Raw genomic sequence first — 15,147 nt, 5'->3', positions numbered from 1 at the left:
CAGGAATATATAATGATTATCAATATATATGCACCTAATTACAGGGCACCAGTTTATTTAAAAGATTTGTTAAGGGACTTAAAGGGAGACTTAGACCCCAATACAATAGTACTGGGGGACTTCAATACTCCACTCTCAGAAATAGACAGATCAACTGGACAGAAGATCAACAAGGAGACAGTAGATTTAAATGACACTGTAGCCCAAATGGATCTAACAGATATCTACAGAACTTTTCATCCTACACATAAAGAATTTACATTTTTCTCAGCAGTACATGGAACGTTCTCTAGGATTGACCATGTACTTGGCCATAAAGCAAGTCTCAGCAAAGTCAGAAGAATTAGAATCATACCATGCAGCTTCTCAGACCATAGAGGAATGAAGTTGGAAATTAGCAACTCAGGAATCCCTAGAGTATATGCAAACACATGGAGATTGAACAACATGCTCCTGAATGAACAATGGGTCATAGAAGAAATCAAAAGAGAAATCAAAAATTTTCTGGAAGTAAATGAGGATAACAGCACAACATACCAAAACTTATGATATGGTAAAAGCAGTGCTGAGAGGAAAGTTTATATCAATAGGTGCCTACATCAAGAAATTGGAAAGGCACCAAATAAATGAGCTTTCACTGCATCTCAAGGATCTAGAAAATCTGCAGCAAACCAGACCCAAATCTAGTAGGAGAAGAGAAATAATTAAAACCAGAGAAGAAATCAACAGGATTGAATCCAAAAAAAATACAAAAATCAGCCAAATGAGGAGCTGGTTTTTTGAAAAAATAAACAAAATTGACACCCCATTGGCCCAACTAACTAAAAAAAGAAAATACCAAGTCAATAAAATCAGAGATGAAAAAGGAAACTTAACAACAGACACCACAGAAATTAAAAGAAGCATCAGAAATTAATACAAGGACTTGCATGCCAGCAAACAGGGAAACCTATCAGAAATGGATAGATTCCTGGACATATGCAAACTACCTAAATTGAACCAGGAAGACATAGAACACCTAAACAGACCCATAACTGAGACAGAAATTGAAACAGTAATAAAGGCCCTCCCAACAAAGAAAAGCCCAGGACCAGATGGATTCCCTGTTGAATTCTACCAGACATTGAAAGAAGAACTAACTCCAATTCTTCTCAAACTATTCAGAACAATCGAAGAAGAGGGAATCTTCCCAAATTCTTTCTATGACGCCAGCATCACCCTAATTCCTAAGCCGGTAAAAGATGCAGCACTGAAAGAGAATTACAGACCAATATCCCTGATGAACATAGATGCAAAAATCCTCAATAAAATTCTGACCAAAAGAATGCAATAACACATCAGAAAGATCACCCATCCAGACCAAGTGGGGTTTATCCCTGGTATGCAGGGATGGATCAGTGTTCGCAAAACAATCAATGTGATACACCACATTAACAGACTGCAGAAGAAAAACCATATGATTATCTCAGTATATGCAGAGAAAGCATTTGATAAAATACAACACCCTTTCATGGTGAAAACTCTAAGCAAACTGGGTTTGGAAGGGACATTCCTCAATACAATCAAAGCAATCTATGAAAAACCCATGGCCAGCATCCTATTGAATGGGGAAAAGTTGGAAGCATTTACACTGAGATTTGGTACCAGAGAGAGATGCTCACTCTCACCACTGCTATTCAATATAGTTCTGGAAGTTCTAGCCAGAGCTATTAGGCAAGAAAAAGAAATTAAAGGGATACAAATTGGGAAGGAAGAACTCAAACTATCTCTCTTTGCAGATGATATGATTCATTATTTAGGGGACCCAAAGAACTCTACTAAGAGACTATTGGAACTCATAGAAGAGTTTGGCAATGTAGCAGGATATAAAATCAATGCACAAAAATCAACAGCCTTTGTATACACAGGCAATGCCATGGCTGAGGAAGAACTTCTAAGATCAACCCCATTCACAGTAGCTACAAAAACAATCAAATACCATGGAATAAACTTAACCAAGGATGTTAAATATCTCTATGATGAAAATCACAAAACCTTAAAGAAAGAAATAGAAGAGGATACCAAAAAATGGAAAAATCTTCCATGCTCATGGGTAGGAAGAATCAGTATCATCACAATGTCCATTCTCCCAAAAGCAACTCATAAATTCAATGTGATACCAATCAAAATACCAAAGACATTCTTCTCAGATCTGGAAAAAAATGATGCTGAAACTCATATGGAGACAAAGGAGACCTCGAATAGCTAAAGCAATCTCGTACAATATAAACAAAGCCAGAGGCATCACAATACCAGATTTTAGGACATACTACAGGACAATTGTTATCAAAACAGCATGGCACTGGTACAGAAACAGATGGATAGACCAAAGGAACAGAATATAAACACCAGAAATCAATCCAAACATCCACAGCCTACTTATATTTGATCAAGGATCCAAAACCAATCCCTGGAGAAAGGACAGTCTATTCAATAAATGGTGCTGGGAAAACTGGATTTCCATGTGCAGAATCATGAAGCAAGACCTCTACCTTTCACCTTACGCAAAAATTGACTCAACATGGATTAAAGACTTAAATCTACGACCTGACACCATCAAATTATTAGAGAACATTGGAGAAACCTTGCAAGATACAGGTACCGGCAAAGACTTCTTGGAAAAGAATCCAGAAGCACAGGCAGTCAAAGCCAAAATCAACTATTGGGATTGCATCAAATTGAGAAGTTTCTGTATTGCAAAAGAAACAGTAAGGAAAGTGAAGAGGCAACCGACAGAATGGGAAAATATTTGCAAACTATGCAACAGATAAAGGGTTGATAACCAGAATCTACAAAGAAATCAAGAAACTCCACAACATCAAAACAAACAACCCACTTAAGAGATGGGCCAAGGACCTCAATAGACATTTTTCAAAAGAGGAAATCCAAATGGCCAACAGACACATGAAAAAATATTCAAGATCACTAGCAATCAAGGAAATGCAAATCAAAACCACAATGAGGTTTCACCTCACCCCGGTTAGAATGACACACATTCAGAAATCCACCAACAATAGATTCTGGAGAGGATGTGGGGGAAAAGGGACACTAACCCACTGTTGGTGGGAATGCAAACTGGTTAAGCCACTATGGAAGTCAGTCTGGAGATTCCTCAGAAACTTGAGTAAAACCCTACCATTCAACCCAGCCATACCACTCCTTGGAATTTACCCAAAGGAAATTAAATTGGCAAACAAAAAAGCTGTCTACACATTAATGTTTATTGCAGCTCAATTCACAATAGCTAAGACCTGGAATCCACCCAAATGTCCATCAACAGTAGACTGGATGAAGAAATTATGGGACATGTACTCTATAGAATACTAAACAGCAGTCAAAAATGATGAAATCCAGTCATTTGCAACAAAATGGATGAATCTGGAAAATATCATGCTGAGTGAATTAAGCCAGTCCCAAAGGGACAAATATCATATGTTCTCTCTGATCAGTGACAACTAACTGAGCACCAAAGGGGAAACCTGTTGAAGTGAAATGGACACTATGAGAAACAGTGACTTGATCCGCTCTTGTCCTGACTGTTGATGTACAATGTAATACTTTATCCATTTTAGTTTTTTTTTTTGTTCTAGTACTATTGGTTGAACTCTGTAATTAACACAATTATTCTTAAGTGTTTAAATTTTAACTGAAAAGTGATTGCTGTTAAATATAAGAGTGGTAATAAGAGAGGGAGGAGATGTACAATTTGGGACATGCTCAATCGGACTTGCCCCAAATGGTGGAGTTAGAGACATGCCAGGGGAATCCAATACAATCCCATCAAGGTGGCATGTACCAATGCCATCTCACTAGTCCAAGTGATCAATTTCTGTTCACAACTGATCACACTGATAGGTCTAAGAGTCAAAGGGATCACACAAACTAGTGTCTGCTAATACTAACTGATATAATCAAAAAGGGAGAGAACAATCCAACATGGAAAGTGGGATACACAGCAGACTCATAGAATGGCCGATGTCCTAAATTTCACTCTGGCCTCAGAATCACCCCTTAAGGCATGCAGATCTGGCTGAAGAGCCCATGAGAGTATTTTAGGCATGGAAAGCCAAGACACTCTGGAAAAATAAAGAAGACCTAAATGAAAGATCTCTGTGAGTGAGATCCCAGTGGAAAGAACGGGGCCATCAAAGAAGGAGGTACCTTCCTCTGCAGGGAGGAGAGAACTTCCACTTTGACTATGACCCTGTCAGAATAAGATCGAAGTCAGCAAACTCAAAAGGCTTCCATTGCGTTGGCAACTCATGGCTAGAACCTAGGGAGATTACTGACACCATAAACAAGAGTGTCAAATTGTTAAGTCAACAACAGGAGTCACTGTGTACTTACTTCTCATGTGGGATCTGTCCTTAATGTGTTGTCCAATGTGAAATAATGCTATAACTAGTATTGAAACAGTATTTTACATTTTGTGTTTCTGTGTTGGTGCAAACTGATGAAATCTTTACTTAATATATCCTGAATTGATCTTCTGTATATAAAGATAATTGAAAATGAATCTTGATGTGAATGGAATGGGAGAGGGAGCAAGAGATGGGAGGGGTGCGAGTGGGAGGGAAATTATGGGGGGGCATTGTAATCCATAAACTGTACTTTGCAAATTTATATTTACTAAATAAAAGTTTTTTAAAAAAAGGACAGAGATCCTACATAAGGAGTAAGTACACAGTGACTCCTGTTGTTGACTTAACAATTTGACACTCTTGTTTATGGTGTCAGTAATCTCCCTAGGCTCTAGTCATGAGTTCCCAAGGCTATGGAAACCTTTTGAGTTCACCGACTTTGATCTTAATTAGACAAGGTCATAGTCAAAGTGGAAGTTCTCTCCTCCCTTCAGAGAAAGGTACCTCCTTCTTTCATGGCCCATTCTTTCTACTGGGATCTCACTTGCAGAGACCTTTCATTTAAGTCCTCTTTTATTTTTCTTGACAGCGTGTCTTGGCTTTCCATGCCTAAAATACTCTCATGGGCTCTTCAGCCAGATCCAAATGAAGTAGACTTAAGTAGCAACAAAACAGAAAATGAACTGAGGGATGTTTACTGGTTTTTACACTGCTCTGAATGTTTCTGTCTCCCCATGTCACTGTGTTGATGCTTAAATCCCCATGTGATGGTAATGGGAGAAGGAGTCTTGGTCATGGGAGTGGAGCTCCGTGGATAGGATTTGTGCCCTTGTAAGCAAAGAGGAGAGATGTTCTCCCTCTGCTCTCTGCCATGTGAGGACACAGAAGGAAGACAGCCATCTAGGAATTAGATGCAGGCCCTCTCCAGATTAGAAGCTGCCAGCACCCTGAACCTGGCCTTTCCAGCCTCCAGAACTGTGAAAAGTGTTTGTTGCTTAAGCCAATTAGCCTATGGCAATTTGTTCCAGCAGCTCAAACTGACTAAAACAGTTTACAATTATTCCTACCGGCTCAGAGTTTGGGTGCTGGAGCATACTTGGATACAGGTATGGTTTTCATCCATGACACTTAAATTGGAATACTGTGCCTACCACTGCAAGCCCTTTAACTAAAAAATCAGTTCACTGCTGTGCCTCAGTATTCTTATCTGTGGAATTGAATTAACAAGTGTACCAAGTTCATCCTGGCAGATTGTGGCAGTGCACAAAAGGGCATAGCCCAGAAGGGAACATACAGGATATTAAAAGACAATGATGGAAGGACGGTTCCACAGCTCACTAGGCTAATCCTCGCCTGTGACACCAGTACTCTGGGTTCTACTCCCAGTTGGGGTGCCGGATTCTGTCCTGGTTGCTCCTCTTCCAGTCCAGCTCTCTACTGTGGCCCGGGAAGGCAGTGGAGGATGGCCCAAGTCCTTGGGCACTGCACCCACATGGGAGACCAGGAGGAAGCACCTGGCTCCTGGCTTCAGATTGGCATAGTGTGAGCTGAACTATGGAATGGCTTCCAATCTTACCATACTTTCCTGTCCAGGACTGAACATAATCAATATCCCACACCTTCGTAAGAGCACTCATGAGGTGACTGGCTTTACGCTTCTCTTAGAAATTTTTTCAGGGACCTACCTGCACTGTCATGCAGGGAGTGGGTTGAGCTGCAGCCTGCAATGTTACCATCCCTTATAGACATCACAGTCTTAGCTGCTCTCCTTGCAATCCAGCTCCCTGCTAATGTGCCTATGAAAGCAGCAAAAGATGGCCCAAGAAGTTGGGCCCCTGCACACATGTGTGAAACCCAGATGGAATTCTGTGCTACTGGCTTCAGCATGGCCCAGCCCTGGCCATTAAAGTCACTTGGGGAATGAACCAAAAGAAGGAATATCTGTTTCTCCTTCTCTGTAACTGCCTTTCAAAATAAATATTTTTAGCTGGCGCCATGGCTTACTAGGCTAATCCTCCACCTGTGGTGCCAGCACCCTGGGTTCTAGTCCCAGTTGGGGTGCTGGATTCTGTTCCGGTTGCTCTTCTTCCAGTTCAGCTCTGTGCTGTGGCCCGGGAAGGCAGTGGAGGATGGCCCAAGTGCTTGGGCCCTGCACCCACATGGGAGACAAGGAGAAGCACCTGGCTCCTGGCTTCAGATTGGTGCAGTGCACCAGTTGTAGCTGCCATTTGGGGGATAAACCAATGGAAGGAAGACGTTTTTTTCTGTCTCTCTCTCACTGTCTAACTCTGCCTGTCAAAAAATTTTAAAAAATAAAAAACAAAATAAGTATTTTTATAAAATCTGTGTAGGATACAAGACACTGCTTATTAATTCCCTATTTAGTAAATGAAATCACAACCTTTATTTTATTTAAGTACACCTGATTTTTTTAGAGGAATTGAATGATTTAAGTGAGATAACAGGCAAATTTTATCACTCATGTTTTTGTCTAAATTTAAGAAGTGTATAATGCATGCTTTTCACTTTAGAGAGGGGTTTATATGGGCATTTTCTTTTATTAGATTCCATGATCAACTAAAGCAGCTTGATTTATTTTAATTAAGATGGTTGATGTAAAGTGAATCTTTTACTGCCTTATTGTAAAATGAATATAAAACATTAATAACATCCTATTCTCTAGAAGACTCTTTATCAATTAGTCTCAAAGAACATTTACTGAGAGTTATCTATTTTAATGATTTCCTCTTGAGGGGCAGGTGCTGTGGCACAGTGAGTTATTCCTCTGCCTGCGGCACCAGCACCCATATGGGCACTGATTCTAGTCCCAGCACTCCTCTTCCAATCCAGCTCTCTCCCATGGCCTTGGAAAGCAGTTGAAGATGGCCAAAGTGCTTGGACCCCTGCACCCATGTGGGAGACCCAGAAGAAGCTCCTGGTTCCTGGCTTTGGATAGGCCCAGCTCTGGCCCAGTCCAAATGGCTGTTGCGGCCATTTGGGGAGTGAACCAGTGGATGGAAGACCTCTCTCTCTGTCTCTCCCTCTCACTGTTCCTCTACCTGTCAAATAAATAAATAAAAACCTTTAAAAGAAAAGATTTCCTCTTGAGCAATATGAGTTTAGGATAAAACTTGGGTTATGTATTGCTCAAGTCTTAACCATCACCACAAGGGTAGATATATCTTATTAGAATCAAGGAAAAAGAAAAACTGAAAGATACAAATACATTAACAGGAAAAGGCATTTTCGATAGTCTAGGGATACATATATTTCTGTGATCAGAGTCTGAAAAAAAAAACCACCAGAACAGCTACCAGCACCAGGCATACCGTTTCCACATAGATTAAGTAGATGCACTTGATGGTATGGAGACAGGTGTGGGTACCAATGTGAAAACATTGATTTGATAGTGCTTAGATGGAAACTACTGAGTAAAAGCTTCCTGGAAATAGATTTTACATGCAACATGAAGATTTCACTGTCTATATTTGTCCAAAGCTTCCAAGGAAATGCTGAATTCTTAATCACAAAGGTGTTTGTGACAAGGTTTATAGATTTAAACATACTCCAATACTTCCCTAAAATCATTCCAAGGGTAATATCACAAAATATGGTATAAAATGATTATTTTATGAGAAGTTGAAACTCTTGGTTTTAATCAAACTAAACTCATTTATGAAGTGATTAAAATATTCTCTAACATTAAAATTTAATGCTCATCAAGGGCTTTAAGTTCTGTTTGTATTCATAGGCTGACAACCTTTGTTTTAACTTGTTGACTGAAGTCTGAGAGTTTGGATGCATAGGACACACAAACATACACACAGAAAACATGCAAATGCTGTTTGAGAAAAAAATCGTAGTATTTTAATATGATAAAGGACAATCAAGAGGGAATAAATAAAATTAAAATTAACTGATTAGAAGTTATACTGTTTATTTCTGCTGTGTTTGAGGTACCCATGCATTTTGTGCTGATACATAATTTCAAACAATATGTGAGTACAAAAAAAAAAATTGGCTTCCCTGACAATTTACCCCAATTTTTCACCCACGATTGAATAAATATGCATCTCTTTTCCTTAAATCATTATCGACTTTATTTTTTAAACTGAGTTTAAAAAAAAACTTAATTATTTAAAAAAATCCAGAAAGTGGGAGACAGATCTTCTATCTGCTGCTTCATTCCCTGTCGCTCCCCCTCTTCGTGGAGGAATGACACTAAACCCTGCCTAGGCTTCATATCCGAGTCACGGCACCATTATGTTGCTCCCCCTCTTCGTGGAGGAACGACACAGGACCCTGCGCTGTTCTTTCGTCTGCTCGGCCCTCCCCGGGTTTGCTGCTGGTTCTTCCCAGGTTGGCTACCGTCCCTTCCACCTCCATGGAAGGGCGGTTCCCCCTGGCCACTTTCCCCACACCTCCACAGGGGAGCGGCACACCACCGGCCGGCTCTCTCAGGGGCTGCACAGGTGTTCCTTCAGATAGATGTTCCCCCTAGATGTTCCTGGTGCATGTTTTCTCTCTCCTCCTTTATAGTCCTCTTCCGCCAATCCCAACTCGGCTGCCCACACGCCGAGTACGCTGCTCTCCTCCAATCAGGAGTAGGATCAGCTCCTGGAGGTCATCATTCAAGTTGGCAAGAGGCAGCTGCGTAGAAGCTGTTTTCTCCTCTCCCAGCGCCATATTGTGGGAGAGCAGATGCATAGAATAAGTCTTAATTCCAGTAACTTAGTCTAGTCCGAGTTGCTCCCCACAATTCCCCAGATCTCTGCAATGGCCAGGAGCTTCATCTGGGTCTCCCATAAGGGTGGCACAGGACCAAACAACTTGGGTAGTCTTTTGCTGTTTTTCCCATGTTATTAGCATGGGGCTGGAAAAGAAGTGGAGCAGCCAGTACTCGAACTGGTACCCATATGGGATGCTAGCATCACAGGCAGCAGCTTAGCCATCCATACCATGCATTTTATTGCATGGTATATATATAAAAATATATTTTTGTCAATCTTGATTGAGAATATGAACATCAAATAGGAAGAATCAGTGGGAGAGAATAAAAAAAAACTGTTATTAGTGAGAAAAAGAGTCCTTAGTCCAAATATAAGTAACAATTCATTGTAGGCTATCTGCCGGTACTCATTCTCAGGTTAAGACTATTTCCTGCCAGCTGCAGTGGCCACTGGAGGGTGAACCAATGGTAAAGGAAGACCTTTCTCCCTGTCTCTCTCACTGTCCACTCTGCCTGTCAAAAAAAAAAAGACTATTTCCTTATATAATTACATTGTTTCTCTTACTGTAACTGTAAATGTATGTGTAATTTAATTTTCATACTTTTGATTCACATATTTTTAGATCATATGGCTTCTCACTATGTTCTTGGAATTAAGTAAACAAATATTAAATATCTATTATTAAACCAAATTATTCATATTATCTTTTTCCTTGATATATTATTTTTATTGGCACTATTTTGGTAGATATTTTTACATCATTAAGTATGAGTAGTTTTGTCTATTTACAGTCTTATTTGATTTTGACTTCAGGCAATGCTTACCACACAAAATGAGTTGAGAATTATTAGTTTTTCTTCCAATTTTTTAGTAGGTATTTATAATTACTATTTTAATTAGCAGGCTATCTAGACAAATATCCACATTTTTCTCCTCATATTTATTTAAGTATTGAGTTAAATCTACTTCTTCAGTACATTGACTGAAACTACTGACACTCTCTTCCATTCTCTTATTTGTTTTGCATACAATTAGTGTTTTGGGGCCTCCACCTGTGACACCAGCATCCCTTAAGGAAAACTGAGTCCTGGCAGCTCCACTTTCTTTTTATACAGATAAGAGGCAGACAGAGAGAGAGAGGTCTTCCATCTGATGGTTCACTCCCCAAATGGCCGCAACAGCCAGAGCTGTACCGATCTAAAGCCAGGAGCCAGGAGCCAGGAGCTTCTTCCAGGTCTCCCACACAGGTGCAGGGGCCCAATGACTTGGGCCATCTTCTACTGCTTTCCCAGGCCATAGCAGAGAGCTGGATTGGAAGAGGAGCAGACAGGACTAGAACCGGTGGCCATATGGGATGCTGGCACTTCAGGCCAGGGTGTTAACCCACTGCGCCACAGTGCTGGCCCCGTGGCTGCTCCACTTTCAATCCAGTTCCCTCCTAATGTGCCTAGGAAAGAACTGCTTGGGCCCCTGAACTCACATGGGAAACCTGGAAGAAGCTCTTAGCTTCAGCCTGGCACTGCTCTGGCTGTTGCAGCCATCTGGGGATTGAACCAGCAGATGGGTTATCTCTCTGTCTCCCCTCACTCTGTAATTCTGTCCTTCAAATAAGTTAAAATAAATATTTTAAGAAATCAGTGATGTGGGCGCCAATGCTGTGGTGTAGCAAGTAAAGCTGCTGCCTGTAGTGCCAGCATCCCATATGGGTGCTGGTTTAAGTCCTGGCTGCTCCACTTCCAATTCAGTTCTCTACTTATTGCCTGGGAAAGCAGTAGAGGATGGCCTAAGTCCTTGGGGCCCTGCACCCATGTGGGAGAACAAGAAAAAAATCCTGGCTCCTGCTTTGGATCAGCTCAGCTTTGGCCATTAAGGTCACCTGGGGAGTAAACCAACAGATGGAAGACCTTTCTCTCTCTTTCTCTCTCTCTCGCTTTCTCTCTCTCTCTCTCTGCGTCTCTATAATTCTGTCTTTCAAATAAATAAATAAATCTTAAAAAAAGAGAAATAATTGAAAATGAGTCTTCCCTCTGCTTCTGATCTAGCTTCCTGCTAATGTGTATCCTAGGAGACATCAAATGATGGCTCAAGTGCCTGGCTCCCCTGCCACCCATTGTGAAACCTGGACAGAGTACCTATCTTCTGGCTTTAGCCTACCCCAGCCCTCATTATTACAGGCATTTGGGGAGTGAACTAAATGATTGAAGATATTTCTATCTGTGATTATACATTTCAAATAAAAATAAGTAAATGCACTTTAAAAAGATACTTCAAAATCAGTATCTCTATGAAAAGTGTATTACTCTATCCTATCAGATGGTGCTGTGAAATATGAAATGCAACTATATAGACCAAACCATGGATATATACATACTCACATTTATCTCCATATATATATGGAGATATATATATATATATATATATATATATATATATATATATATTTGTGTATGTTTTTGGGTATGAGGTTATAATTATACCTCAAACTCCAATCCAGCATATGAGGCTCACACCAGAAGTATTAAATGATGAATAGAATTTATTAAGCATATCCTTATTAAGATTTTGTTCTCTTAATTGAATCTTAGTAATTTTTCTGAAGGAATTCCTTCAGTTATTATAAGATTATCATACTTGATTTTAAAACTTAAATTTTATTTTTGTCTGACACTTAAAATTGTACAGTAATTGTGCATATTTCTGGGGCACAGCATGTTATTTTAATGTAGGAATATATGCAATCAACTCAGGTTAATTAGCATATACATCACCTTAGATAATATTCAAAAACCTCATTAGCTATTTCAAAATACACAAACTACTAGTTAACTCTAGTTGTGTTTTGATATTGAAGTAACACCTTGACAGTAGGGACTCCATTTTGGAGCACTTGAGACTCCATTCTGGGAAGGTACCCCACACACACACTGTGAGACTCAGGTCTGAAACTATGATCTAAAACAGTTGGACAATAGCAGTCCACTACATCACACTTGGCAGAGCATAGAAACCCCCTAGCATGATCGCTCAAGCTTGGAAGTGGATAGGATACACCTGGGTTAATGATAAAAATGTAATTTGTCTATGGCCTACAAATGATTAAAACCAATACCTGGATTAATGTCAAGATTATAATTGGAATTGTTAAGATTGTAACTGGTATTTTCAAGATTATAATTGATACTAGTTTTGCATAGGTTTTAGGTCAGCTTGATCCTGGTAACTATGTATTCCCCCCTGTTCCTAGCAACCATGAATTCCCCTCCCGATTTTGTGGTTTTTGCCTTTATAAACCCTGTTGCTTTGGGCTTCAGGGTCGAGAGTTCTTTAGGGCATGAGCCCACTCTCCATCGCCGGCAATAAAGGACCATCAAATTTGATCAATATGTGGTGCTCCTTTGTTTACACTCGCTCAGGTACAACAATATAATGTAAAACCAAAACTCATCTTTCTATCTCCCTTTAACTTTTTAAAAAAGATTTATTTATTTATTTGTAAGTTATAGTTACACAGAGAGAGAAGGGGAGGCAGAGAGAGAGAGAGAGTCTTCCATCCTCTGGGTCACTCCCCAAATAGCCACAATGGCTGGGGCTGTACCAGGCAGAAGCCAGGAGACAGGAGCATCCTCTGGGTCTCCCACATGGGTACAGGGGCCCAAGGACTTGGGCCATCTTCTACTGCTTTTGCAGGCCATAAGCAGAAAGCTGTGTGGGAAGTGGAGCAACAGGGCTTGAACCAGTGCCTATATGGGATGCCAGCACTGCAGGTGGCAGCTTTACCTGCTATGCCACTGCTCTGGCCCCCTCCCTGTAACTTTTAGTGTTAATCAATGTCTCAAACTTTTCTCCTTTTCCACTACCCTTACCAGCTTGTGGTAACTGCTCTTCTACTCTCTACTTCTCTATGAGGGCAACTTTTTTAGATTCCATATAAGAGTGACATATCATAGTGAATCTGTCTTTCTGTGCCTGGATTAACATAATATTCTCTAATAACATTGCTGTGAATTACAGAATTTCATTAGTTTCATGGCTTCAAAGTAGTCCATATGTTTTATTTTACGTGGATTTTTCTTTATCCATTCATCCAATAATGGATACTTAGGTTGATTAAGTCTTGGCTATTTTGAATAACGCTGCAGTGAACTCTGAAGTGCAGAAATCCATTTGACATAATGACTTCTCTTTTTTTTTTCTTTTTTTTAACTTTTATTTAATGAATATAAATTTCCAAAGTACGATTTATGGATTACAATGGCTTCCCCCCCATACCGTCCCTCCCACCCACAACCCTCCCCTTTCCCACTCCCTCTCCCCTTCCATTCACATCAACGTCTCTTGTTTTGGATATATACAACAGTATTTCTAAATCCCTAAAAACAGTATTTCTATTTGTATTTTTTCAGTAACTTCTGTCCTGTTTTTCATAATGGATATACTAATTTATATTTCAACCAACAGGTTGCAATGGTTCCCTTTTCTCCATTCCTAATCAATGTCTTTTAATTTCTCATGGTAGATTTTATTTGTATTTCCATGATAGTGATGTCGGGTATTTTTTTCATGTATCTCTTGGTCATCTGTGTCTTAAGAACTATATATTGAAGGTTTTTTTTAAATCATTTTTACATCTTGCATTTTGTATGTTGTCATTCACTTGTTTCAATTATATATTTTGGATAACACCACCTTATCAGATGTATGGTTTGCAAATACATCTTCCCATTCTGAAGGTGGTCTCTTGGCTCTGTTTTATTTGTTGTGTAAAGGCTTTTTTAATTTTATGTAGGCTTATTTATCTGTATTGGCTTTTGTTGTCTGTCCTTTTGGGGTGCTATAAAAATGCTTACTTAAAGTCTAAGGCTTACCTTTATAACATTTATGTATTTGAAAGGAGAACTGAAAGAAGTGGGGTCGGCTGAAATCTGAAACTCCATCCAGACCTCCCACATGGGTGGCAGACTCAAGTACTTGCGTGATCATCCAGCACTTACCAGAAATATTAGTAGGAAGTTGGATCACAAGACTAGCTAGGATTTAAACTGACACTCTGACATAGGCTGTGGACAACTCAAATAGTTGCTTAACCCACTGCCCTTCTTTTTGTTTTCTTCTAGTATGTTTGTAATTTCACATCTTATACTTATCTGGAACACTTTAATTTTGTACATATTGAGAAGAGGCTAATTTCATTCTCCTGCATGTCAATATCATTTTCTCAGCACCATTTATTAAGAGTTTGCATTTTCCACATTATGTGTACTTTGCCCCTTTGTTACAAGTTAGCTTGTGGTAGATGCATAGGCTTACTTTCTATTGTTTTCTCTATTCTGTTCCACTTTTTCATGTAACTGCTTTTATCTAATTCCATGTAGGTTATGTTACTAAACTTTGCAGTATATTTTTGTTAGGTAGTGTGATGTGATGCTTTCAGAGCTATTCTTTTTTAAATTGATGTGTTTGCCTGAAGTCTTTTGTACTTTCATAATATTTAAGAATTTTTTAAAGATTTATTTTATTTATTTGAAAGACAGAGTTACAGAGAGAGGCAGAGAAAGAGAGAGAGAGAGAGAGAGAGAGAGAGAGAGGTCATCCATCTGCTGGTTCACTCCCTGGATGGCCACAATGGCCGGAGCTGCACTGATCCAAAGCCAGGAGCCAGGAGCTTCTTGTGGGCCTCCCACATGGGTGCAGGGGCCCAAGGTCTTGGGCCATCCTCCACTGCTTCCCCAGATGCATTAGCAGGGAGCTGGATTGGAAATAGAGCAGCCAGGACTAGAACCGGCACCCACATGGGATGGCGGTGCTGCTGGCCAAGCCTTTAATCCACTGCACCACAGTGCCAGCCCCCATATTTTAGAATTTTTAAAAAAATCTCTAAGAAGAATGTCATTGGCATTTTAATGGAGATTACATTGGATCCACAGATTGTTTTGCATAGCATGGTCATTTTAACTATGTTAATTATAATCCATGAATACAAAGTTTGTTGGTGCCCTCTTCTATTTCAATTATTTATA

The sequence above is a fragment of the Oryctolagus cuniculus genome, chromosome 17 (assembly GCF_051225735.1).
Source record: "Oryctolagus cuniculus isolate XC-2025 breed Fujian yellow rabbit chromosome 17, ASM5122573v1, whole genome shotgun sequence".
Lineage (NCBI taxonomy): Eukaryota > Metazoa > Chordata > Mammalia > Lagomorpha > Leporidae > Oryctolagus > Oryctolagus cuniculus.
Note: the sequence above shows the minus strand (reverse complement) of the source record.